Consider the following 27,184-nt stretch of genomic DNA (forward strand, 5'->3'; position numbering starts at 1 on the left):
TGTCTATTCTGACTGTCCAACACACACATATGTATTTAAAAGTAATGGCACACATCTGTAACAAGCAAAAAAGCAATGTATCCTGGAATGTGTCTGCTCGCAGTTGACAAACATGCATATCAGTCTCATGTACAACCCTGTGTCAGCTGATATGTGGAAGTTCAGACTTGTAGATGTTTACTTTATTCTGTCTCTTTACAAAGACAGGTTATTTACTGTCTTCATTCCCACAGGTACTATATGGCACCTCCGATATGCAGAATGAACAGGTTTGGACCAATGACCCACTCTGATGTTCTGATGCATCTAGACCATGCATGGAAAATGAGATATTCTGGGGGCACTCATCACCACCAGATAACAATGAATGTTTCTGTAGCCCCACCAATTCTTCAAGGTTTTAACCTGCTTAGGATAAGTCCCACTCACCCACTCTTAGCCCCATATTGAAGCCGTCTGCGCTGATGGAGAGAAGCAGTATGTGGTAGGCAAATGCCTTCTTGGAGAAAAATAGTATGGAGTTTCTGGGTGCTCTACATTCAGGAGGCATAGTTGAATTATAATTGGAATTACTCTCCTTTGGGTAACTTTGTCTATGACATGTATGAAGTAATTTTCCTGGATCCATTGCACTGTGAAAGATAAACCGCTCTTGGTTTCAACCCTTTTAACCCTTGTCTTAACCTGTGATCCTAATGCAGACAGGATCAGGATTAGGATCAGTGGGTGAGAAGAGAGGCAAAATGGGGATTTGGCTGTAACAGTTGGATTGGCCTCCATGGGTTTTTGCATCCTCCGTCCCTTTTTCACACTAAGAGAAACCATGCCAGTCTAATGTCATACACTCTAAATGATCTATTGGGGTACTACATACTCTTTACATAAAAGGGCAATATACTTTCCTATGTATATCCTGATTTGGGCATGAAAATAGGTTTGTGCCCGAATCACAATTCCAAAAAGGTAAGTAACTATGGCACCACCAGGTTTTTCCTTACATGATTTTTGCAAGTTGAAAGCTGGGAGAGTTTATGCAGGCAACAACAGCATCATCTCAGAATGGTTGAAAACCACATATAGTGTTGAAGAGCACAGAAGGGTGCAGAAATTCAGCACTACGTAAAAACCACACCCAGTCTTATTTATAGTTTATGTGTCCCACAATAAAGGGGAGATTGTAATGAGGACTTTAATGAACATGATTGCACCTCCCCAATGATCTAGTGAATATCCTAAAGAAACCTGAGCTTTTACTGTGGCCTTTTTAAAAGAATCATCTCAGCCTATGCAACACACTATGGATTTTCAACATATCAGTAGCATCTAAACAGAAACAAATTCCATTAAACATTCACAAATGTAGCACAAAAGAGAAAAAAACACCAAATCACCCAAATGTGGCAGCACACTTCACCTAATATAGTCCCTTTCTTGAGCCCAAAGATGTTCCATGAAGCAAATCCTTCAAATCTCAGTATACTCTTTTGTAACACAGCAATAGAGAGTAAGTAGTAACTTTTTTGGTAACCAAATCCAAGGTCGCAATGCAGCCCCAAGCTTATGCTAGGCTTCCTGTGGAGAGAGGTACGGAGTGACTACCCGATCCCTCACAAACAAAGATCATAATCAAAGACAGTTTTCCAAAGGATGGTGATAAGACAGTGCAAAAAACACACTGAAAGACCTTCCACAGATGCGTTTTTTGAGTTAAGAGATGCTGGGCAGCAGTCCACATCGGATTGTGATGATGTGGGTGAGCAAAGAACTGATACAGGAGGCACAGTTAACCACACAACATTGAGAGCCATTGTGGTGATCATTGCGGTAAAGTCTTCATTTGCTGGAAGAATGGAGTTATTCTCTTCTCCATACACATGGTTTCCTGGTTATGGAAAAGCCTCCATTTTAGTGGGTTTTCAGTGACAGATCATTTGCACGCACATATAATTTACAGTGGAACACAATCCTAGCAGTCTCTATGTCAATATAGATGTACTGTTCAGATTACTGTGATTACATGTAGGACTACACCTTTGGATCATATCAATGCTTTATATTGGGTTGAGCAACGTAAGAATCCCATCTGTCTGTACAATTACCCCAGATTTGTTATTTTTCACAGCCTGAATTGACCTCTTTGCCTGTCCTGGGGCCTGAGGCTCTGTAACAAGCCTTAGCTCTAAATGTTCATTCTAAGTTGTCAGTCTCTTCTTTCCAAGTACAGCCTCTGCTAAAATAGTACTGGCATCCCAATTGGCATGCAAGCAGTTTGTCACTGAGAGGTTAGATCTATTAGTAACACCTTTACTCTGCAAATGAATGTCTCAGAACAGAGTCACCATGCTCTTTCCACTCACACATGTAAAGACCATGATTTATCCTTCCTTTGCTGAAGATGAGAAGAAATGTTTCACTATTAGTTCAGTTTCTGCCACAATAAGGACATTCTGCTGTGTTTAGTGACACCATCTTCTTCAATGTTATGGTATGTTAAACTTATTTGTAAAGCTCAACGTATACCCGGAGGTGTCTTGGCCTGATCCTGTACGCAACTGTGAGTGGAAAAAGACCTACTGATTGAAGACCCAAGTATTCAAAATTTTCCCTAACTGGGACAGGGAAAGCGCTGACCTGAGATTGAGAGGAAGGAGATTCCAGGATGTGACTGCTCACACCGTAAAGCTGCTACCTCCCCATGTTGATTTTTTAAATCTGATGGGGTTTATTCTGAAGGAGCCTGCAGATCTTAGGTTTCTTGTTGGAATATACAATAGTAGTGCTTTCTTCAGAAAGGAAGGTTCTGAATTGTGGAGGGCTTTATAAGTAAGGCAGAGGGCCTTAAACCTAATTCTATTTTTGACTCTCAGCCAGTGAAGATCAGGAAGGGTGGAGGAAACAGAATGGTGCCTAGGCAAACCCAGTAGAAGTCTGGCTGCAGTTCTGAAGGACTTGCAATTTATTCAGATGTTGAGCTTGTAGGCAGATGTATCAATGACATCAAGGCCTGGGAGCATCCTATGTTTGTTGTCGCACTTGCAGCTGGCTGTTTGAATCATAGCCCACAAATTCTTGGAAGTAGCTGATAACTTCAATGTCCTGAAAGCAGAGGATATTCCAGACCACAAAGGAATGTTTGACCCAGTGAAAGTTATGCAATGTACCTACCATTGAAAGACTGATAATCTGCAATTGTAAAGCAAGAGAAAATTTAACTTTTTTGACATATCCATTATTGGACTAAGATGAACAGGCATCACCTATTTGAGAAAGCTACAACAACCCCTTTTTGAATAAGGAAGTCTCTTGCCCCAGGAGTAGGAAATGCAATGTTTGGAATCAGTGTCAACATTCATAGCTTGCACCAGTGGAGCCTTCACTGGATCCCATGTGTTATAGAGCAGCTATCCTTTGGAACAGACAGGAATTTAAAATGCCCCTGTGTTACACCTCATGTATTGAAGATAATTATCTTTTAGCGGGACCTTTTATCTTTGGATTCCGCGTCCCGAAAAAAGATTTACCCTCAACATAATTGGATCTCTTAGAAGTCTGTTAATTTACTCTGTTTCTCATGTGAATGGTCTTCTCATACATAAATAAGCATGATAGCACTGATGATTTTAACTCTACACAAATTCCACTTGGTAAACACAAGTGCACTGAATGATTGCTCTCATAATTGATTCTAAACATACAGCAACCAACAGAGTCCCTGTAATCCACAAAGCAACATAGCACTTTTAATGATGTGCAGTGTTTTCTCAAACATTAAGCACACAGCACATCTTGGTGTCAGCAGAATATGCAACAATAAGAGTTTCCCCGAAACTTGCAGTGAACTTAAAAAGCAAAGTCCAAAACAGGATCAGGGAGCCTGATTCAGAAAGTTTTTTCTGAGTTTGATTCTGTTTTACCAATGCTGCATATGTGAATTATTCCAGACTTTATAGGCCAGATTCACAAATAATTTAATCTGGGTACTTGCTGAGGACTTCTGTGTGAATTTCCAGGAGTTTAGGACATGTTTTTAACTGGCCTGATTTGCAAAAAAAATTTTTTTTCTACAATTAAGAATGTTGCACTCATGTAAATCAGTGAGTAAGCCCCCACCAAGGCCTGGGACAAGACACAGCTGCTCATTTAAAATGTGTGTGATACAGCTAGACAAATCAGTAGTGATTCACTCCAAGGGTAGAAGTAACATCCAAATTCTCACACAAAAAAGCACTATGGACCATGCCCATGATCTTCCAAGTCCATTATTTCTCTCTTTGCATTTATAAAAAGATAGCATTAACAAAGATTCCTTAGCCTGACATGCTTAGTGGATTTGTTTTCGTCTCCGTATGGCATACGTCAATCGTATTTGTAGTAGAGGGTTAGTGCATGAAAAACATTTTGCCCAATAAAAAGTGTGCACTGAATAACACAATGTTCCAAATTTAAATGCCAAAAATAAATTCTACACAAAATATAGAGGATTTCATTTCATTCCACAAGATCAGCTAAAATGTTACCTTTTCAGTTGCCTGGAATAGAGCACAAATTGAAGAAATGCTGTATAAAATACCCAGACTCAAATTGCAGAACTGTACTGCTGAGAGTGAAGATGAAAGGTTCTGTCAGGAGCAGGACTAATCACAGTATCCTCCTAGTCAAGTTGCCTTCAACGAGGACACTCCATGTTTCAATAAATTTACTATGGTCCCTAGCCCCAGTTCCAGAAATGTCAGTTCAGAATAAAGGGCCTGCAGCTCATTAAAATAGGTTTGAGGCATTCTGAGGCACTCTGAAACCACCTGGAATCTAAAATACACAAGAAAGGCAACCTGACCTAATTTGTGAACTACTGACCAAGCTGGCAAGCTGATTTCTTACATTTCCCTTCCTTTCAGCAACAAGCTGCTGGTTCAGACAGAGCCTTGTAAAAAGACCATCTTCTTCAGTGCTCAATATTCTTCGAACAATAACTACAGCCTACCAAACTAAACAATGTATTCCTCCTCTATCCTAGACTGAGGTAAGGCATGTACCAGAGATTGAAATCAAAAATACCTTGGGGCAAAATATCATGTCAAGAATATTGAGGACAAAAATATTGTGCAGGTAATGTTTTACTATATATAACTCCACAACTGTGTACCTTGATGATATATATATATATATTCACTGAAAAAACCATAGGTTTCACACATGTTATAGTTAGCTGGACATTTTACTGATAAAAAACCAATGAAATTCCCCCGTTATAGTTACTGTAGGCAACTATAACTCACGCGACCGCAATCCTCTGCTGATGCTAATACTGTATTTAGACACTTATTTGCCCATGTCTTCTTCCATTAAATTTTAGCTATACATATATTACAAATATTTTTTTTTCATAAAGACACATATGTCATCAGCAGAGGATTACGGTCGCGTGAGTTATAGTTGCCTACAGTAACTATAACGGGGGAATTTCATTGGTTTTTTATCAGTAAAATGTCCAGCTAACTATAACATGTGAGAAACCTATGGTTTTTTCAGTGAATTTGTACGGTTTTTTAAATGCTAAGTTACTTTACGCCATTTGTGGCGTGCGCGCCCACTTAACGCAGTTCGTTCCATGCGCGCACGGTGCGCTTCGCGCACCGTGCGCGCACAGTGAGCACGCGGTGCGCTTCGCGCACCGCGTGCCCACATTACGCTAGATGGGCCATGAACGCACGATGCGCTTCGCGCACCGTGCGCACATGGAGGACATATGATGAGCAAACTCTTAAATCTGCTTTTCATTTATTTTTTTTTATTTTTTTTACCGTACGCTTACCGTAAGCTTACGGTACGCGTACCCCGTGATTTTTTTTAAAATCAATAAATGTTTTTTTTGTACTTTTCTGTCCTTCTTTGACCCCCTTACAAATGTTAGGGGGTCTGTAACTCTCCTCATTGCCCCCTTTCCTTGTTTTCTCTGTTTTTTTTCTGAGTGAAACACACAAAATGGCGGCCGATTCGAATGTTTACTAAGATCTATGGGCCAATCAGAATCTCCTTCGCGCACGCCATGTTTCTTCCGTACGCTTACCGTAAGCTTACCGTACGCGTACCCCGTGATTTTTTTTAAAAATCAATAAATGTTTGTTTTGTACTTTACAGTCCTTCTTTGACCCCCTCACAAATGTAAGGGGGTCTGTAACTCTCCTCATTGCCCCCTTTTCTTGTTTTCACTCTTTTTTTTTCAGAGTGAAACACAGAAAATGGCGGCCGCCGCTTCCTGGTTTCGGCCGATTCGAATGTTTACTAAGATCTAAGAGCCAATCAGAATCGCGCTCGCGCACGCCACCGTACGCTTACCGTAAGCGTACGGTAAGCGTACCGTAAGCGGGCTCAGATATATATATTGATTTAAAGGCTATTTTCTCAGAATCTACTGAACAGATTTACACCAAACCTACAAAAGGCACTTCCTTGACCTAGGGACTACCTCTCTGCCAAATTTTGAGTAATTCTGTTCAGCCGTTCGGGCTGTAGCTCGTTCTAAAGGTCCTATGGAAAAATGCATGGGAAAAACGCGTTTTGGGACCCCCCTTTTATCTCAGCCCCCGCTTGACGGATCCCCCCGAGACTTCCAGGGTAGGAGCGGAGCGTAGCGCCCCACCTATTTTGAGAAATTCGCGAGGATTCGTCGACCGGCGCCAAAGTTATTCAAAATAGAATGTTGAGGTTTTCCTATGGAAACGTGGTCCTAACTATAACTACCTACTGGCGACCGCCAGTAGGTAATATATATATATATATATATATATATATATATATATATATATATATTCACTTAAAAAACCATAGGTTTCACACATGTTATAGTTAGCTGGACATTTCAATCGTAAAAAACCAATGAAATTCCCCCGTTATAGTTAGTGCAGGCAACTATAACTCACGCAACCGCAATCCTCTGCTGATGACGTCAGATATTACATCACTGTATTTAGACACTTATTTACCCATGTCTTCTTCCATTAATCTTTAGCTATACATATATTACAAATATTTTTTTTTCATAAAGACACATATGTCATCAGTGATGTAATATCTGACGTCATCAGCAGAGGATTGCGGTCGTGTGAGTTATAGTTGCCTGTACTAACTATAACGGGGCAATATCATTGGTTTTTTACGAGTGAAATGTCCAGCTAACTATAACATGTGTGAAACCTATGGTTTTTTAAGTGAATTTGCAAGGTTTTTTAAATGCTAATTCGTAACTATAACGTGTGTGAAACCTATGGTTTTTTCAGTGAATTTGTACGTTTTTCACCGTGCGCACACCAAGCACCCACGGTTCAGCGTGCGCACTCCGTGCGCGCACCTCGCGATTTAAAAAAAAAAAAATTGTTTTTTCGCACTTGGGGGTCCTTCTGTGACCCCCTGACCAAGGCTAGGGGGTCAGGAACTGTCCACTCTGCCCCCTTTTCACGTTCTCCACCTTTTTTTTTCACCCCTTCAGACTGCGATAGACAAAATGGCGGCCGACACTTCCTGGTTTCGACCGATTCGAATGTTTGCCGACATCTAACAACCAATCAGAATTGCGCTCGCGTAAGGCAGGGTGCGCGCACGGTGCGCGCGTATAGATATTGATATGCTTTTAAATGCTATTTTCTCAGGAAATACTGAACAGATTTACACCAGACCTACAAAAGGTACTTCCTTGACCTTATGGCTACCTCTCTGCCAAATTTCATGTAATTCTGTTCAGCCGTTCGGGCTGTAGCTGCGACTAAAGGTCCTATGGAAAAATGCATGGGGAAAACATGTTTTGGGATCCCCCCCTTTTTCTCGGCCCCCGCTTGACGAATCACCCCGAGACTTTCAGGGTAGGAGCTGAACGGAGCGCCCCATTAGTTTTGAAAATTTCGCGAGGATTCGTCAACCGGCGCCAAAGTTATTAAAAATAGAATTTTCAGATTTCCTATGGAAACTAGGTTGTAACTATAACTATCTACTGGCGACTGCCAGTAGATAATATATATATATATATATATATATTTGTTTACCATGTCAGAGGAAATTCTTCGTGGGAGAGAAGCGGCGGCGGCTGCACTCTATTCTAGTTTACCTAAAATTACGAGTAACTCCAGCAATAAGAACACTGCTGAACAAAGTGGGGTTGACAATTCTGATGAAAATCAAATTAAAGCGGCGCTAAAAAGATTGGAAAAATGCATGTATCAGGAAATGTCGAAGTGGTGGGAACACAAGTCTTTAACCATGTATTTGGAAGAAAACCGTGTGCCTCGAGGGCTTCGAATACTGTTGGCGCCAACTTATGAGAGACCTAATCCAAATATGCTTAAAGAATGGGGCCATGCTAACTTGGAATCCTCGACTAAACTACTGCAAATATTGGTCAAATACGCTATTATTGATAGGGAGGCATTGATGGTGGAGATTCAAGAGATCAATGACCTGCTGGCAAAGTTTGAGCCTAATGTTTAATTACTGAAATGCGCAAATCAATTAATGAGAGGCTCGTAAAACAGGAAGACAAGATCAAGGCGCGAAAGGTGTATAAATTCGCCCGTGATAAGGATGATTATGCCCAGGGCTGTATTTACACCTTCGCCAAGAAATTTGATAATGCGAAAAGATCCAAATTTGCGCAACAGTCACAACAAATTAAATCTGCTAGGCCCACAGATCGTACAACAACGTCTAGCTCTGCTGTGCTCAATGAAGCAACAAATATAAATCAAGAGCCAAGTGATATTGAATCACTAACAAGCGGACCTTCGTCGGATGAGGAAGGCTGCAGCACATGGGACCCCAATGCCATTGTTTTAGACTTAGAAGAGGTGGATTTTTTAGTGTCGGACAGGCTCCAAACACTTCGACCACGAACCAAACCACCACCGAGGACTCAACAGCAAAAAGAACAAGATGTAATAAAAGGAGGAGTGAACGTCGGAAAAAACATAAAGTCGCCCAAAAAACAAAAAAAGCAATATTGGCGAAAAAAGCATTAATAAGCAATGAAATTATAAATTTATCCACAGTCACCCTTACTGAAGCCGAGAAACAACTACTAAGTCTTGGATTAACATACTGTCCCGTTTCAGACTTCAACTATACAAAAACAAGAGTTGATATTTATCTTTACATCAGAAAACTCAAATTAAAAAAGTTCTTTTGTGTCAAGGAGGGTCAAAATGAAAATGAAAAGAATTCAACCATTGACACTGCTGTTGCAAAGAACCCCTTGAACTTACATGCGAGAGACACCAAAACCTTTTTGACAATGCATCAACTGGCTACCAATGATACGATTGATCTTGATATGTCTTCCACTCAGGAGGAGCTTAGAATGGCCTCGGTTGAACAATTAGGAGCCAACCTGAGTCCGTTCAAACCTAAATCAAAATTTATCCCCGTAATGCCTAGGGATTCTATTGATGTTTTTCAAGATATAATTGTAGATGATCTTAAAAAGCTACACCATAGGATCAAACACAAAAAAAGATATAAAAGCCAACATGAAAAGGACTATACATTGTTAACCAAAAAATTAAGTGATGACTATAGGATTATTGTGGCCACTGCTGACAAAGGAGGTAACGTGGTTATCTGGCCGCAGGAAGCCTACATCAGGGAAGCAATGAATCAGCTCAATAATCCATCATGCTACTCTAAGAGTACCATCAAGGACTTCAATGAAGCTAGAGAAGTCCTAAAAAAACTTTTGATGAAATGGAAAAGAGAAGGCATGATTTCCAAACAGGAATTTGAGTTTCTTCATGTTTAGCATCCTTTACTACCAAAATTATATCTTTTACCCAAGGTCCACAAACAAGTTGTTCCAGTGCCTGGGAGACCTATTATCTCTGCCATTGCGGGAGTAGCGGAACATGTGACTGAATATATCGACTACTTCCTGCAGGATTTGGTAAAGGGTCTTCCTACTTATATCAGAGACACTGGGGATTTCATTGGTAAGATCAAAGATGCTGGTTGGAGCGATGATATGCTATTTATCACCTTAGATATCGAATCGCTTTATACAAGTATTGACCATGCATCTGGACTAAAGGCCTTGGAATTTTTCCTGGCCAAAAGGCCGATCAATTGTTATAACCATAACAAATTACTGATGGAACTTACAAGCTGGTGTCTTAATAACAACTTCTTTCTGTTTGGAAATGATATTTACATTCAGAAGCGTGGTGTGGCGATGGGGGCATGCTTCTCTCCCAGCTATGCATGTTTACATGTAGGCTGGTGGGAGGAGCATGTCCTCAGACTAGCACACCATGATATTTACAAAGAGCATGTGGTACTTTGGATGCGATTTATTGACGATGTTTTTATCTTATGGCGTGGTGATCTTGCCAGTGCGACTAATTTTGTCACTGCACTCAACATTAATCAGCAAAATCTTAGATTCACCTCTTCCATCAGTGAGTGTGAAGCTGTTTTTTTAGATGTTAAAGTATTTGTACATCAGAATCATTTGGCCACAAAACTTTATCGAAAAAGCACTGCTGGAAATAATACTCTTCATGCCAGCAGTGCACATCCCAAACATGTTATCGATAATATTCCGTTTTGGAGAATTGTTGAGGCTCAAACGGATTTGTAGTGAAGCTGATGATCTTAAAATTTGTACAACTGAAGCTCTGGAAAGATTTAGGCAAAGAGGCTATAGGGAGTCCATTTTGAGGGATGCAGTTCTTAAAATGGAAGCCAGAACCCGTGAGTCATTATTATTAACAACACCAAACTCCTCTGTTGATAATGACTCTATGACAAATAGTAACCAGACCCCCAGGCTCATCATAGCCTATAGTAAACAGGCGAGACAAATCAGGTCCATTGTTCAAGAACGATGGCCGATATTAAAAACTGATTTGGTCTTAAAACCCAGATTACCGGATGGGCCAATAATTACATATAGGAGGGGACCCTCTTTAAGGACCCAAGTTTGCCATGAGTTTCCCGAGCTCAGAAAACAAGAAGAGTGGTTGAAATCCCGGCCGGGATTTAAGCGCTGCTCTACATGTAGAGCGTGCAAATTTGGCAAAAACACCAACCAATATTGCACACCTTTTAGCCCAGACCCATTTAATATACGTGGATCTTTTACATGTAAAACCGAATTCGCTATCTATGTACTAACTTGTACCTGTGATCTTAGATATGTCGGGAGTACCCGGCAACCAGTACATGTTAGGATTCTTCAGCATTTACGTGCCATTGTAAACAATGATGCAGCGTATCCGGTGGCGAGGCATTTTAAGGCTTGTCACAATAACAATCTACAATGCCTTAATTATTTTGTAATTGCCTCAGTTCCTAAAATCAAGAGAGGGGGTGACCGTGACAAAATGCTTAGAAGATTAGAATCTGAATACATTTTAAAACTAGACAGCAGATTCCCCAATGGGCTTAATGCAACTGAGGATCTACATGTATTTCTTTAACTCTGTATTTTGTTTTGTATAAGGATAGATTTTTATGGAGTGTATTGCCCTGCCTGCTTCCGCGCATATATATCATGAATTTCCAGTTTTGATCCCATTTCCTTTTTACACTCACAATTTTATTTTTCCTAATGTGTTTAATTACATGATTTAGGAATATATAAATGTGTTTTTTCACTTCATTTATTAGACATAGACTCTTTGACATGTCTGTTTGGACCATACAATTAATAATAGTGAATTCATATCTCAACTCTCAGGTGCTTAACAATACAATATGGTCATCATTTTGATTATGCTAACTGCATTATATGCGTTTAGATATTTTTTGTATTTTTATCTCCATGGTTTGGTACTTGTATCCAAAAAACATATTGTATCATTGACAATTTTTGCATTACTTGCACAATTTTTTGTGTTTACATTATTGCGTAATTTGCACATTATTTGTATATATATTGAATTTTAATCTAAAATATTTGCACTTTATTGCGTAATTTGCACGGTCAATCAAGTTTGGATATCATTGAATCAATGAATATGGAGTTTTATGTATTTTACACTAAATAATGATCCTGAGTTTGTTTGGATTTTAACCTGTTATTCAATTGCACAGCATATTCAATGTGGTCCTAAATGTATTGTTTGGAAAACAGACTTTCGAGGTTGGAGTAGTGTGTCTTCACTTTCTAAATGTCACATGGTGCAAAAAAACGGTGGAAAAAAATGCAGCCAATTGAAAGTCTTTTTGTATAAAATGGGCTCATTTTATTTAACTGATTGTCTGTGAGCAAGGGCGGATGCCCGAAACGCGTCAGATATTTGTGAAGACTCGGCTTTAAAATAAACTAACAACTATTGTGCCTGACTTTGGATCTGCGTGGTTTCTGCTTTCCGTGGACACGGATTTTTTGGAGACTGCAAACATGGGATATATATATATATATATATATATATATTATCGACTGGCGGTCGGCAGTAGATAGTTATAGTTTAGGACCGTGTCTCCATAGGAAATCCGCAACATTCTATTTGGAATAACTTTGGCGCCGGTTGACGAATCCTTGCGAAATTTTCAAAATAGGTGGTGCGCCCCGCTCCTACCCTGAAAGTCTCGGGGGGATTCGTCAAGCGGGGGCTAAGATAAAAGGGGAGTCCGAAAACACGTTTTCCCCATGCAATTTTGCATAGGGACCTTTAGTCGAAGGTACAGCCCGAACAGCTGAACAGAATTACGTGAAATTTGGCAGAGAGGTAGCCATAAGGTCAAGGAAGTGCCTTTTGAAGGTTTCGTGTAAATCTGTTCAGTATTTCCTGAGAATATAGCATTTAAAACCATATCAATATCTATACGCGTACCGTGCGCGCACCGTGCGCGCACCCTGCCGTGCGCGAGCGCAATTCTGATTGGTTGTTAGATGTCAGTAAACATTCGAATCGGTCGAAATCAGGAAGTGGCGGCTGCCATTTTGTCTCTCGCAGTCTGAGGCAGTGAAAAACAAAGGTGGAGAACGTGAAAAGGGGGCAGGGTGGACAGTTCCTGACCCCCTTGCCTTTGTCAGGGGGTCACTGAAGGACCCCCAAGGGTAAAAAAAACATTTATTTTTTTGTTGAAAATGCGCGGGGTGCGCGCACGGAGCGTGCACGGTGCGTGCATGGCACGCACAACGCTTCGTGGGCGCTCGGTGCGCGAAGTGCACCGAGTGCCCACAGCGCGCGCATGGTGCGCGAAGCGCACGGTGCGCGCACGGTGAAAAACCTGAAAAAAAAAAATATTAATAAATATATAACTTAGCATTTAAAAAACCGTACAAATTCACTTAAAAAACCATAGGTTTCACACACGTTATAGTTAGGAATTAGCATTTAAAAAACCTTGCAAATTCACTTAAAAAACCATAGGTTTCACACATGTTATAGTTAGCTGGACATTTCCCTCGTAAAAAAACAATGAAATTCCCCCGTTATAGTTAGTGCAGGCAACTATAACTCACGCGACCGCAATCCTCTGCTGATGACGTCAGATATTACATCACTGATTACATGTGTCTTTCTGAAAAATAAATATTTGTAATATATGTATAGCTAAAGATTAATGGAAGAAGACATGGGTAAATAGGTGTCTAAATACAGTGATGTAATATCTGACGTCATCAGCAGAGGACTGCGGTCGCGTGAGTTATAGTTGCCTGCACTAACTATAACGGGGGAATTTCATTGGTTTTTTATGAGGGAAATGTCCAGCTAACTATAACATGTGTGAAACCTATGGTTTTTTAAGTGAATTTGCAAGGTTTTTTAAATGCTAATTCCTAACTATAATGTGTGTGAAACCTATGTTTTTTTAAGTGAATTTGTACGTTTTTTTAAATGCTAAGTTATGTATTTCTTAATATATATATATATATTTTTTTTTTACCGTGCGCGCCCGGTGCGCGCACCCCGCGATTTAAAAAAAAAATAATGAAATGTTTTTTCCCCCTGGGGGGTCCTTCTGTGACCCCCTGACAAAGGCTAGGGGGTCAGGAACTCTCTTCCCTGCCCCCTTTTCACGTTTTCCACCTTTTTTCCCCTTTTCCTTTTCAGTGCGAGAGACAAAATGGCGGCCGACACTTCCTGATTTCGACCGATTCGAATGTTGACTGACATCTAACAACCAATCAGAATTTCGCTTGCGCATGGCACCGTGCGTGCACGGTGCGCGCACGGTGCGCGCACGGTGCGCGCGTATAGATATTTATATGCTTTTAAATGCTATTTTCTCAGGAAATACTGAACAGATTGACACCAGACCTGCAAAAGACACTTCCCTGACCTAAGGACTACCTCTCTGCCAAATTTCAAGTAATTCTGTTCAGCCGTTCGGGCTGTACCTTCGACTAAAGGTCCTATGGGAAAATGCATGGGGAAAACGCGTTTTGGGACCCCCCTTTTTTTTCAGCCCCCGCTTGACGAATCACCCCGAGACTTTCAGAGTAGGAGCTGAGCGGAGCGCCCCATTAGTTTTGAAAATTTTACGAAGATTCGTCAACCGGCGCCAAAGTTATTCAAAATAGAATTTTGAGATTTCCTATGGAAACACGGTCCTATCTATAACTATCTACTGGCGACCGCCAGTAGATAATATATATATATATATATCTCGCAGCCTATTTGCACAAGATCCATGTTTCAATGTGTCTTAGTACTGTGAACATCAGCGTTTAATATATATAACAAGACCGTTTGGTTTGATTTTATGTCAAGCATTTTGAGCAAATGAATAGTAATTATGTCATTTGACATTTTGTAGTCTGTGTTCCATGACCATATATATATATATATCCTCAAGATACATAGACGTGGAGTTAAGAATAGTAAATTATACCTACCTATTTGCAATTACTTCCTTGATATTTTGGTCCGCGACATTGTTCACATGATATTCTGTCCACATTATATTTTTGGTTCCATTATTCTGTCAGTGATCCCCATTTGATTACAGATACAGGTCTAAAAACGTTGCCTCATTGTAAAGTGTAGGGGGGAGAACTGGAGGAATTCTGGATTCTGACAGAAGTTGGTGACCAGGCACACAGTCTAAAAACGCTTGCCTAATCTTGTCACTGCAGACAGCATGCAAAATTGTGTGGGGACAAGTGTGGGAAGTGGACCTTGATGTTTGATCAATCAGAAGCCATGTTTTTTGATGCACATTGGAAACTGAATGCAAAGATTCAAGTGCATGCAACAAGACTACTCACCAGAGCTGAAACACTTGACTTGCTGTTGGTGGACCTGAAATGACATTATAATAAACATATGTGTAAGTAACATAGATCTGTAAAATTGTTGTTAAAATCTGGTTGCTTTTCTTTTGGTCTGGCAAGCCTTTCACACAACTCTGGGCATTGGATACCCAGATGGAAGCAGTAATAATAACCTACCATGGCATAAAATATGCACCGTAAGAACATTATTGCCTATTCATATGTCTAATTATAGCGATGTGTGTGTCTCTATACTCACGGCTCTATGAATATTCAGACTTCCTATTTGCCAGAAGTAGTTTTCATATACTACTCATCTTCAGGGTGTAATTAAATTATTCTGTATACATGTTTTATATGGCATTTTAAAATCTATTTACACAGTTAATGCAGTTTTACTATTCATGGCATTTTCAAACATTAGCTAAAGGCATCTAAAGAAGAAAGGGTTAACCCCTGCATACCAGATGAACCAAAGGAATGAGAAGCTACACTGTAACCTAATTTTCTTTTTAAAAAGTGCCATTGAAAATACAATATTAAAATATAGTAATTAAGACAGGCTTTAATGTGCTTCTTACATATTTCCAGCAGCATTTTAAATCAAATGGATTTACAAAATACAATGATACATAAAGAAGGCAGGCTTTGCAAGATTTCTTTCCAAACTCAAGGAAGGTGGCTTAGTTTTCTTAAATTCTAACAGATTCATTCAAGTATGGAAAAGGGCAGACAATATAAAATTATGGTTCTGTGTTCATAACTATCTATAGGCCTGATTTCCAAAATTGCCACTTTTTTTGGGAATACACACGTGCATAGTACTTTGGCATTTGGAATTGCCATCTGCTGGTAAATTCGGCATACAAGAATATATGACACTAAAGGGCAATTTTTTTTTTTTGGAGTGAAATAATTTACAAATGGAGATGCTACTTCTGTTACACTACAATTAACGAAGTCAGCATTGTTCTCCCTTTACCAACACTTGGAGCACCCTTACTTCTGCATTCAACAAAATTAAATTAGCACTTTCTTTTCAGGGGGAAGGTGCATGTTTCCAGGGGCAAGGGGTAAATATATTCACCCACTTTTAGGAGCACCTGGGTGTTCTTCTGTTTTTGCATGCAATATCTCCTTGGAATGTCCACAAAACTCACTCACCCAAACATATGCCTTGCAGGAAATTCCACCTGACTTTCAAAGTCTCTATTTGTGAGAGTTATAGTCTACCACTCTTGGTTTTATGAATCATAATTGGAAATACTGCTTCATACGCGGATGTATTTGCAAATGTAATTAAAACTTAAGTTAACGCATATCATTGTGGATTGGGTTATTAAGATATGCAATTGTATCATATGTGTCGGGAATGTAACTGAAGTGTCGAGGGGTACAACGGCAAACTTAAACGGGGTTGAACAATGATATAAGTGATACCGTCGTGAACACTGTGTGCCCGATTCACAAAAGTAAACTTAGACATTTGGTCTACACGTAGGCCAAAAGTCAAGGTTTACGATTTTGAGACTTAACAAAGGATATTTAGGAGTACTATCTTTGTTTATTAATGGTCTCTAGTAAGGGAAGATTACATAATTGGTTCCTTATCCATTTTTAACTCTTTATCTTTTCATAGTTGGCCAAAAGAAGTCTGCCCATAAAGTAAACATAAAACATGAAGCAAACTTTCTTTTTAAATAATAGTTCCTGAGCATAGTGTAAGGTAATTATACATCCCACAATTATTGCTTTAAGACCGATGTAGCTCAACCATACCAAACTAATCATCTACAACATTGGTACTTCACAGTGCTATTTCTCAACATCTCACTCCCTATCCAGTTCATTAAGGAAGTTGGGGAACCTTTATGTAGCTTGCTAATCCACAATAGCATGGAGGTAAGAACCGACCTAAATGATAGATAGATAGATATTGAGCTTTATTCGATATGTAAATACAATATCAAAAAAGTACACATGAATAAAAATCCTTAAAACAGCTAAAATTACATGCAGTCAATAACGTAAGTAAAATCACAAAAGTTAAAAAGATAGGTACAGCTAAGCAACAAAATTTAAAACAGGTTAGGGTTGCATTGATGACCTCAGCCTCATCGTCATTTTCAGGTAAGATGACATAGCTGCCAGGACTAAAGGGGTTTCCAAAGATTTTAATTTGCAGTATGCCAGTTTGCATGTGCGTATACCCCAAGATCTCAGCAGTGGTTTTAAAAAAGTAGTCCTTGGCAGGTGATAAAATCTGCAGAAAAGGATGCAATGGATGTTGGATTGAGGCGAGAGGCCATCACAGGGGCATTTTTGTAGGTCAGTGTCCCAGCAATTTGGATTAGGGAAAGTAAGAAGTCTGAAGAACGTGTTATTGCGAAGACGGGTCAGGAGCATACGAATGAATGGAGATGGTTCTAGTAATAAGTATTGCTGTATGCCAGTCACAGTGATCGAATTTTGGTAATCAACAGTGGTGGACTTCTGTGATTCTAAGAGCCAGCGTTTACGGTGCAGATGATTTAAAACAAGTCGCTTAAGCTCGGCTTTGGATATGTGAGATAAGGTTGATGGATCAGCAAAAAATTCCGGATGCCCGATGTCAGTGGATAACCCTTTTACATAGTTCAGCCATTTAATGTTCCTGACCTCTGTCAGTTTTAGACAGTCTACTATGATTTCCCTATTAAATGGTGTATCTTCGTTGATCCAAATTTTATGCCATAGGATGAGGGGAGAGGAGTTAATTGTGTCTGCAATGTATGTGAGGCCCAGTTCTGTGTGCCCCATATGGGTAGAGGTGCCGGGGGGAACAGCCAAGAGATAACGTAGAAAAGCATTCTCGAGGCGCTGAAGATGTTCGACAGATTCAATCCCCCAGATCCCTGACCCATAGGTGCCGGTTGAGGTGCACTTCGCCCGATAGATCTGGAGTAAGGGGCGTAATGGGCGACCCCCTAATTTTTTTGAAAAGTTTGTCAGTGCACCTATTGCTTTAGTCATTGCTGAGCCTCTGGCTTGGGCCCCAGCTCTCCAGGTGCCCCTCTTGTTAAAAGTAATGCCCAGGTAAGGGAAGCTATCGACATTGGATAATTTGTTGCCATTCAAAAAGATAGTGCATGGCTTTTTCCCAATCCCTGGGCCACAGGACATACTATGGGTTTTGGAGGTGTTAACTTTTAGGCCTCTCTTTGACATAAAGTCAGAAAATTCAGAAACAGCCCTCTGAAGCCCAATGGGAGTCTGGGACATTATTGCCGCGTCGTCGGCATAAAGCAAGATGGGGATCGATTTACCATTAATTGTTGGGTAATCGTGGTAAGTTCTAGACAGGTGGTGACTGACAGAGTTGATATAAAGGGTGAAAAGTAAAGGGGCTAATATACAACCCTGTCTTACACCTCGCCTAATAGCGAATCTGTCGGAGCATTCCCTGTTGATGCCATATCTCACGCGGGCCGATGCATCCCTGTACAGCTCTTTAATGAATAATATAATGGTAGGGTCTAAGCCAATTTCTGTGAGGGAGTCCCATAACTGCCCATTATCAACACAGTCAAATGCTGAGCTGAGGTCAACAAAGGTTATGTAGAGGTTACCTTTTTTTGCCTGAGTATATTTGGCTATAATAAGGGACAGATTAAGACCCTGTTCAATGGTGCCTTTGCCTTGCCTAAAACCATATTGCATTTCGGAGATAATATCTTGAGTGCTTAGCCAATCGTGTAATCTATTTAAAATGATTCGCCCGGCTACCTTCATGAGGGAGTCTAAGAGTGAGATAGGGCGGTAATTGGCGGGATTATCCCTCGCGCCTTTTTTAAAAATCGGGACAACAACAGCCGATGGCCAGGTGGAAATGAAACCAGTGGAATTCAGAGAGTTCAAAGCGTTAGTGAGCAGTGGGGCCCATAAGTCAGGGTGTGACTTAAAAACGTCTATAGGGACGCAGTCAGGGCCTGGGGCTTTCCCGGAGGGGCTGTCATTTAAAGCCATTAGTACTTCATCATGGTCAAAGACAATATTTAGGGGAAAAGAAGAGGGGGTAGTTGAATCAGGAGGGGAAATGGATACAGAATCAGTTTCAGAAGGTAGAGTGACCAAGTTAGTAGGATTGTATAGAGAGCTGAAATGAGTGACCCAGGTTTCGGGGGTGATGGCTGAGTCCAAGGTCGAAGGCTTGGAAAATCGGAAAAAGGGGGCATTGACTGCCCTCCAGAAGGCGGTGTTATCTTTCTTTTCGGAGGCTTCCACCAGGGCTGCCCAGGCCGACAATTTCAGCTGTTTTTTCCTTGCCTGGCGTTTGGTACGGTAGTTATGTCTAGCGATCTGGATCTCATGACGGTTTCTAGGGTTGGATTTCAGAGCTGCTTTCAACACGCGCAAGGCTTTAGAGCAGTCCCTGTCAAACCAACCGTGGGGGGAAGGGGCAGATTTCTTTGGCGCGCGCGCAAGAAGGTTTTTGATTTCTGTCCTGATTACGGAGAACGAGCTAGATATTGTCTGTGGGGTTTCCGTAGATGACAGGCAAATTTGAAAGTGATCATAATTATTGGTAACCAGGTTTATTAGGAAAATGGAGGGGACTACTTTGTCCCATTTGAGGAAAAGGCCCATGGTGGTGCCCAGCTGCAGGGGAGGGGAATAAGTGGTGTTCTGCCTGGCCGGGCCTTTAATATTCGGGGTTAGCTTTAAGGTAACCTCAATGGGGTAGTGGTCACTGATAGGAATTTCAAGGGTCTCCCACTTGGTTATCAAGCCTGAGTACCTTGTGGATATGAGTGAGTAGTCGATCGTGGTATGACAACCTCTCCCATTATAGGTGGGTTTAAAGGACTTAGGGGGAGAACATAAATCATTAACAAAGGATAGATTGAAATAAAATAATAATCCGTTTAACAAGTCTCCCAATTTAGAGTGACAGAAATGGTTAGGGGAATCATCCATTTCAGTCATCCGACCACAAGTGCCTCTGATATTCTGAGAACAAAGCGGGCAGTTGAAATCGCCTGCCAGGATAATTAAAGTATCAGAGTTGTTTTGGGACTCTTTGTTTATTAGGTCGGATTTTAATCCGTTAAACACCGGGTCCAAGTATGCATTTGGGATGTTATTATAGAGATTGACCAGAACGACATTATGAATGGAGCCGCCGGACAAACTGATTAATTGGTAGTAAGAAGACTGTGTAATATAGGTTGGTTTTAATCGAAGTTCTACAGAAATGTAGGTCGTGAGTCCTCCCTTGTGTCTGCCATAAGGACTGGGGGAGGCTGGGGTGTGAAAGGTCTGATAACCTGGAAGATGAAGCTCTGTAGGGGTCCAGGTTTCCTGGAGGCAGATTATACTGTATCGGGAGACGATTTGAGTCCATGCAGGGTTAGACAGCTTGTCAAGGAGACCTGCCACGTTCCAAGACAAGAGACTGTCTCCCTGCAAGGGCTCAAACGTACAAAGAGTACCAGGCGGCGAGTCTGTTACAGCCTTGGCAGTTTCTATAAAATGCGGGGAATTTGTCAAGAGATGAAGGTCCCTGTGGATCAAATGGGGGGGAGGGAGGGTGGTAGTTAGGACAACCGGCGGAAACGGTAGCACTGGAAGTGAAGGATGGGAAACAGTGGCAAGAGGTGATTTCCACCCCATGGTGGTACTAGGCAACGTATTAATCGTGATGTTAGGGTTGTCTGGTACTAAGGAGGGTGACTGAATACTCATTTGAGATGAATTGTCAGCCATTGGTCCAGGGTGAGAGAGTCAGTCCTGTTCGTTCAAACCCGAGAGGGTAGCGTAGCTGTTAGAAGTGGGAATAGTGAAGTGACATATCTCGGGAGTGGCCCTCGATATGAGGTATGAAGGTGTGGGATGTGTCAAAAGGGAGCGGGGGTAAAAATAACCTAAATCGGCCGTTGAAATTCCAGAGCCCCTACGCGGGGAGTACCACTCCACAATATGAGGGAGCACTCTATGATCTCGAAAATTAATGATGATGACGTCTCCCTGTTTGTCCTTGGGTCTAGGGCCCAGCCAATTTAATCTCCTGACGTGTAGAATCTCACCATTGATTTCAGGGGGGAGCGGTCTATTCTGAGTCAGCCAGTGTACTACTTTATTTTTGAGTTCCTGGAAGCTCTCCGTTTTACCCTGGGCAAGAACTGGGACGCCAATGAGGGTGACTACATAAGGTGCTGCTTCAGGGGGCAAGTCAATGTGTGAGCTTCTATCTAATTTGTCAGCTGAGGAGGGCTGCCTATAGAAGTTAATACCCCGGGGGTCTGTGGAAATGGGAGTTGGATCTTCTCTAATTGCTCCTTTGACGGAAGATTGTATCTGTAGGGTAGACAGGGAAGCTTGTGTGTTCTGTATTTGGTTGGATGGGTTGGTCTGGGTAGTCGTTAGAGTGTGAGGTAGAGAATGGGTGACCGAGGGGTTTTTACGTAAATGGGAATTCAATTCTGTGTTTGAGGCAAGAAGAGACGCATGCGAGACTTCCAAAGATGCTAGCTGTGATGCGATGTTCTTAACTCTCTCTAAAAGAGGTGAGAGTACAGATCTTACCAAGTGCTCTATGTCAGTAAGTAAATTAGAATAAGGGGAAATAGGATGCTGCGTGGAAGATACTGGGGGCCTAGTTCGTGTGGGGAACCGTGTTGGTTGGGGCGTATTTTGAGGCGCATCCAAGTGGCCATCCTTTCTCCTTTTTTTTGGTGGAGCAGACCGGGTGGATTTTGCTATTGCCTTCGAGCGGCTGGGTCTGTTATTTCCCGGTTTTCGCGTAGGGGTCTTAACAATGTGGGTAGGTGATAAATCCACGGGAGGGGTGCCGACAGTGAGTTGAGAATTGAGGGAACAAATTTCAGGCTCGGTGGAAATAGAGGCTATGTCTATTGGATCACGATGAGGCGCAGATGGGCCAGGATCGGGGATTGAATCAAAGTCAGGATCCCTAGGTGGCGGTGAAATGGCCTGTTGAATATGGCCCATTGAAGATCGCTTCTGAAAAGCGGGGTCCAGTGATAAGCGGCGTTCCGTGATGGCGATCTCTTTTTCTAGCACGGAAGCGGCCCTGGTAATAAAGTGGTCGAGTGTCCCCCTGACTGAGCCCCCAACCAGAGAAGGCCTTCGTTTAGTCGTGTGAGAGGACATATTGGTTAACTTGGTAATATCGAAACGCAGATCACATAAATGCAGTTATACCGTGTGGAGAGTAAGACACTTAAGCCTGTCAGGAGACTATGGCGGGCAGTTCCTGTAAATCCAGAGGGAGACAAGGCACAAGTCAATCACCTGGTTCAGGGAAGGTAGGCGACGTTGGAGTGGGGAGGACAGGGGGGGGTGGCCCAGCCCAGCCTCGATCGGCCTTGGACGGCCCGCCCTTAGCCCGGACTTAGCCCGGCGTGTCCCGCTGCGCGTCCCGCAAAGCGGGAGGCGCGAGGTCACTTTGGAGGCCTGCCGGTGTAAGGGGAGGGGCTGCTGCTGATGACGCTCCCCCTCGCTGCCTCACGGCCCTCTGGTCACAGTAGTTGCTGTATCGGTAAATCCGTTAGCCGTCCGCTGCGCGTCCCGCAAAGTTAAAACTAAAGGAGATCCGCATCAATGGCAGTATCAATGGCAGTATAGAAATACAGCTGGGCAAATGAAGTATAGCGATGTCTTTTGTTAAGATGGTGGGGGGCTGGAGCAGGAACGAGGACTTAGTCAAGCGGGGCTCCCAAGGCTGTGTTGCAGGCCACCTCCGCAAGACCCCAAGGGCTCACTTGCTGTGGCTGCTTGCTAAAGGGCAGCTGCGCTTGTCACCAAAAATCACTGCTAGCACCCTCTGTCTCCAATAGACTTTCCGAACCGGTCTTTCTCACTCCAGGCTAGCCAGGTAAGGCCGGATTGTAATTGTAGGATTGGCGAGGTTAGGCAGGGTCTTGGCGGCGTGAAGCAAAGCAGTGCTGAGCCAAACCGCAAAGTGAGGGGGAGGGGGAAGGGTGGCAAGCTCCGCAGGTCTTCCTCGCTCGCACGTTAGCCCCTCTCCGCCAGTCTCTCTCCCCGCCTCTCACCTCCACTCTCTCGCTCTCTAAAGGTGTCGCAGAGTCTCGCTTGCTCCGCAGCTCCGTAGGTGACCGACCTAAATGGATTTACAGCTAATCTTCAACCCAACTTATTGTAGAGTCCTAGGGCCAGATGTACGACCCACCAATTTGCGACTCGCAAATTGCGCCGCATTTGTGACTCGCAAATCGCAAATTGGGATGTACAACAGTGTCTCAGACACTGTTTATGGTTCCTAATGGGGCTGCAAATTGCATGCCTAATTAATATTAATGAGGCAGGCGCAATTTGCGAACCCATTAGAAATGGCGAGCATTCACAGGGATGGTGGCCTGCTGGGGTCAGCAGATCACCATGTCTGTGACTGCTTTTAAATAAAGCAGTTTTTTCTAACGCAGCCCATTTTCATGTACATGGGATGCATTTGAAAAAACAGAAAAATGAAACTTTTCTGTTTCATTTTTTAAGGGCAGGCAATTGCGGTCACAAAACATTCATATATACAAATGCGAGTCGATATTAGTAAGGGACGCACTTGGCACACCCCTTCCTCAGAGCCAGTGGCAAACCTCATTTTGCGAATTGGTAAAATTTACTGATTCGCAAAAATAAGGTTCGTACATGGTCATGCCCTAAATTGTGGTCGCAGGCAGGCTGATTGTCCGTTTGCAACCGAAATTTAGGGTCTTACATCTGGCCCCAAGTTTCTCTTAGCCAGAGTAGTTTTTCTCATGCTGGTGCCTCCAGTATATCCATGAAAATATTCATTAACACAAACCAGAATGTTGCACTGTTAGAATTTAATTCACCTTTGCATGGTACACTGTTACCAGGGGTCGCAGTGTATGGTCTCCCTACAGGTAATTGGACGGTTTATCAGTTAAGGATACATGTGCTCCAGTCTATGCTATCTTGAAATCATTAATAATTGGAAAAAAATCACTGAAATACATAATTCTTTCTTAGAAATAAGCATTTGTCCAAGTTTTTAGATTTAGCAAGGCTTACATATCTACGTGTGATTCCATCTACCTACAAATGAGGTGTGTTAAAACATCAGAGAAATGACTGGTCAGTGAATGCCTCTGTAATGTGGATGCCAGTGTGGCAAGTAGCCTAACTGCAGCTGTGAGGTGTGAACTTATGAATTATATGAGATGCATTTAGTCTGGGAAAGGTAAGCAAGTTTAAATGGCGGCGCTGTTTATGAAGACTTACTGTGCAGGCATCATTTTAGGAACAAAATGTTACAAGTGCAGAATATTTCCATCGTAAATCACCATCCTCTTACACTAATTAAATGTAAAATTACAACTATACAGCAAAACTGCTCATGCTATGAGCTCTGATGTGAGCCAATTAAGGAAAACACATCTGAAGCGCCCAGTATTCGGATATTGTGCTCAATGAAAAAGTGGATTAAATAAAATGTTTATTTTTACGGTGCTGGCTCGGCACTGCACAAGGTGTTTTGCCACATATGCATTATTTCATACCGATAAAATCACTGAAGGCAGCAGTAAGAATAGAGCCTTAATAAACATTGTGGAAAAAGCTATAAATGTAAGAGAACCGAGCTACATAATATTTTAAAAACAAGCATTGGCATAGCCAATAGGTCTCGCCTTTGGGACCTTATAAGTGTTTAGCCATGCAACAGTTGCATAACTAAATACTTATAAGGTCCCAAAAGCGAGACCTATTGGCTATGCAAAGCGGCTGTGCGGCCGCTAAAGTGAAAGTTATCGTGGTAAAGTGCGGCGCGCGCACCCGCGCACATGCACTGTAGCTCCAGGCTGGCCTGGTAGCACTTTTTGGAGCCCTCTCAATAAGTCTCGCCAGACCAGCGGATGCGCTGGGTCAGGCGAGAACTAATAAAGTCCCTTCCTTAACCGTGAACAGCAAATGTGTCCCTGATACGGCCTTAGCCTAAGATGACATTTGTGGGGACAGTCCTTCTGAGGGCCCAATTCGGGTGGTTTCGAATGAATGTCAGGCTGTAGTTTTCCATTTAAAGATGTAAGCGTGAGATGCAAGTCCAGAACTGCTGTTTTTCACATACCTCCTCGATCGGGCAGGCGTCTAACATTACACTTCAGTTGACCCGGCTGTAGATCCTGTGGTGTCTGTTTGGGGTGCATGCACAGACATATTAAGGCATGGGCAAGTTGAGCTCTGGCCCAGGGCCCCAGCCTTAATAAGACCTTGAATAATTCTTAAACAGATTGTTTCAAAAACGGTTCCCTTTAATTAATTTCTAATGTGGATGATGTGTGAGAGTCAGGGCCTGACTGGCCGTAGCGGGCACCGGGCATTTCCCCAATGGGCCTCCGGGGTGGGGGCCGTTTTTGTTACAGGGCCGTTTTTGGAGCTTAGCTGCAATATGGGTCACTGTAGCAAAATTGGCCAAAACCGAGGGGGAGGGGGGGACCGAGCACTTTCCCGGGGCCGGTTTTGGATCTCAGTCCGGTCCTGGTGAGAGTCTATTACAGACATTTTGCAGATACATTCTGTGCTTGTTTCAAGCAACATCCATAAAAAAGTTTCTTTTAGATCAAAACAGGACCTGCCATACGAGAAATGAGAGGGTGTCACATAGATTATTTGTGGTAACGTTAGTGGATTGCAGTTGTGTTACAATGTTGAAAATTCATGTTACTCTCCCTCAATATTAGATGAAACACATTTAGAATTTGGACGAGTGTGCCTGTGCACTGTCAGGGACCTAGACAAAAGAGGGCATGAAAGAGCTGAAATTGGATCATATATCCAAATCTGATATGAATAGGGGGGCCCTAAAATGCGTTTGGCCCAGGGCCCCCAAAATGCATTTGGCACAGGGACCCCTAAATCCTTAAGATGTCCCTGGGTGCATGAGGAGTGCAAACAAGTGTCCGTGTGCCTGTCTGGACTGCCAGCCAGAGAAATATAATATTTTGATGTTTGCTATTGTGACTCTAAGTGACTGTGCAGGGAGGTCTGTGTGACCTTGGCTGTTGACTGAATAGTTGAAGCAAACAGATGTGCCATGGACTTTCTTTGCATCATTGGGCGTGATACTCCTCAAACCTGTATGTCTGTTTTCTGTATATCATTGAGGGAGTGTTCAGTGTGTTTTTTTGACAGAGGCTGCCGGTCGTTTCTCCCTGTAGCTGCTTAGAGGACTGCTGTGCAGTAGAAGCTGTTGAATCCTGTGATCAACGGTTGTGACATAAACAGAAGGTGGTGTGTTTGCCAGGCATGAAACCTGACCACAAATTCTTCACTAAGGATGGGGATGCTGGTTTTAAGTCCTGCTTGTTTTTGCTTCTAATATTCTTAGTTATGAAGTGCAATAATCCCACCCTTTTCAGCCTCGAGGTCTGAACAGTCCATAGCCCAAGCGTTGACTGGAAGGAACGCTTGAGTAATACCTACAAATCCCTGCCAGCCCAGAATAACCTGGTGGCTAAGGAGGTGAAGTTGGAGTGGTTGAAACAATGCTAAAGAGAGGTTCACTATCACCCATAACATATGAATGGGGTGACCCACTCCTGTCTCTAAATTCTATATGTACAATCGATAGGCCGTTCCTCAGGAGCTGAGGAACGACCTATCGATTGTACATGCAGATTTTAGAGACCACCACGTTCAGGTCGTCACCTTATATGAATTTAGGCAGAAGGCCCCCACACAAGGGGAAATCCGAAATCATTGTTTTTTCTAACATGGGTGGGGACTTTTACTTACATTGTAAAATAAATTAATAGTGTATGGAAATTTATAGATTTAAGTGTTTTCTTAAATATAAAGGCAAATTCTCTTATTGCGTCGCCATGATAATACCACAGAAAGATGAGGCCCTTTGTGGTATATATGTTGCATTTCAGAAGACTTTGGGTATGTCGGTATATTGGATTTAGTTTTATTTGTACAATTCAAAACTGGCTGGGA

The 27,184-nt window shown here is 42.2% G+C and overlaps 1 protein-coding gene across 1 annotated transcript in view; it reads right to left on the reverse strand.

The window, feature by feature from the left end:
- Positions 1–27,184, reverse strand: part of PTPRD (protein tyrosine phosphatase receptor type D) — a 3,784,543-nt gene that overhangs the window by 3,354,919 nt on the left and 402,440 nt on the right. The window contains exon 2 of the mRNA XM_085633482.1: positions 15,200–15,233. The gene's annotated coding sequence lies outside the window, so the exon portion shown is untranslated. The remainder of the gene's footprint in view (positions 1–15,199; positions 15,234–27,184) is intronic.

The sequence above is a fragment of the Triturus cristatus genome, chromosome 2_1 (assembly GCF_964204655.1).
Source record: "Triturus cristatus chromosome 2_1, aTriCri1.1, whole genome shotgun sequence".
In the NCBI taxonomy this organism is placed as follows: domain Eukaryota; kingdom Metazoa; phylum Chordata; class Amphibia; order Caudata; family Salamandridae; genus Triturus; species Triturus cristatus.